The sequence below is a fragment of the Vigna unguiculata genome, unplaced genomic scaffold (genome assembly GCF_037176805.1).
Source record: "Vigna unguiculata cultivar grain cowpea cultivar isolate G323 ecotype 2 unplaced genomic scaffold, ASM3717680v1 ptg000220l, whole genome shotgun sequence".
Lineage (NCBI taxonomy): Eukaryota > Viridiplantae > Streptophyta > Magnoliopsida > Fabales > Fabaceae > Vigna > Vigna unguiculata.
The window spans coordinates 25,541-27,500 of record NW_028196857.1 but is presented as its reverse complement, the minus strand read 5'-3'; positions in this window follow the sequence as shown (position 1 = coordinate 27,500).

Below are 1,960 nucleotides of genomic sequence, written 5' to 3'. Positions count from 1 at the left end.
CTGGTGTAAATTCAAATCTTCATGATTTAACATTTAACAAGGATCTTAGTTTTTTAATTTCTCAATTTCTACACAAATTAAGATAAAGAAAAGGCAGTTTTTCAATCATTGACTCAAATCCATTGTTGAACTGAATGAATCCCACTGAGTGGAATAGGGAGGTACTTATGGCAGAACGGACCAATCTAATGTTTCACAATAAAGTGATAGGTGGAACTGCCATTAAACGACTTATTAGCAGATTAATAGATCACTTCGGAATGGCATATACATCACATATCCTGGATCAAGTCAAGACTCTGGGATTCCGCCAAGCTACGGCTACATCCATTTCATTAGGAATTGATGACCTTTTAACAATACCTTCGAAAGGATGGCTAGTCCGAGATGCTGAACACCAAAATTTGATTTTGGAAAAACAGCATCATTATGGAAATGTACATGCAGTAGAAAAATTACGCCAATCCATTGAGATATGGTATGCTACAAGTGAATATTTTCGACAAGAAATGAATCCTAATTTTAGAATGACCGATCCTTTTAATCCAGTCCATATAATGTCCTTTTCGGGAGCTAGAGGAAATGCATCTCAAGTACACCAATTAGTAGGTATGAGAGGATTAATGTCGGATCCACAAGGACAAATGATTGATTTACCTATTCAAAGCAATTTACGCGAAGGGCTATCTTTAACAGAATATATAATTTCTTGCTACGGAGCTCGTAAAGGGGTTGTAGATACTGCTGTACGAACATCAGATGCTGGATATCTTACACGTAGACTTGTTGAAGTGGTTCAACATATTGTTATACGTCGAACAGATTGTGGTACCATTCGAGGAATTTCAGTAAATACCCAGAATGAAACGATGCCGGAAAGTAGTTGGACACAAACATTAATTGGTCGTGTATTAGCAGACGATATATACAGAGGTTCACGATGCATTGCCATTAGAAATCAAGATATTGGAATTGGACTTTTCAATCGATTGAAAACCTTTCAAACACAACCAATATCTATACGAACTCCTTTTACCTGTAGGAATACATCTTGGATCTGTCGATTGTGTTATGGTCAAAGTCCTACTCAAGGTCACTTGGTGGAATTAGGAGAAGCTGTAGGTATTATTGCGGGCCAATCCATTGGAGAACCGGGCACATCAATTAACATTAAGAACTTTTCATACTGGCGGAGTATTCACAGGGGGGACTGCCGAACAGGTGCGAGCACCTTATAATGGAAAAATTAAATTCAATGAGGATTTGGTTCATCCTACACGTACACGTCACGGGCATCCTGCTTTTCTATGTTATATAGACTTGTATGTTAGTATTGAAAATGGTGACATTATACATAATGTGACTATTCCACCAAAAAGTTTTCTATTAGTTCAAAATAATCAATATGTAAAATCAGAACAAGTGATTGCCGAGATTCTCGCAGGAACATATACTTTTAATTTAAAAGAAAAAGTTCGAAAACATGTTTATTCTGACTTAGAAGGAGAAATGCATTGGAGTACGGATGTGTATCATGCATCAGAATTTAAATATAGTAATGTCCATATCTTACCAAAAACAAGTCATTTATGGATTTTATCAGGAAAATCAGACAGATCCGCTTCAGTCTCTTTTTCAACCCGAAAAGATCAAGATCAATTGAACATTCATTATCTTTCTACAGGAGAAAGAGATATTTGTAACCATTTAGCAAGTAATAATAAAGTAAGACATAATTTGTTTCGTTTCACTCCTTCTGAAAAAAAAGAAAGAAGGATTTCAGATTATTCAAAAAATAATCAAATCCTATGTAAAGATCATTGTCATTTTACACATCCTGCTATTTTTCACGATACTACGGATTTATTAGCAAAGAGGCGGAGAAATCGATTCATTATTCCATTTCAATTCCAATCGATTCAAGAACGAGACAAAGCACTAATGTTAGATTCCAGTATCT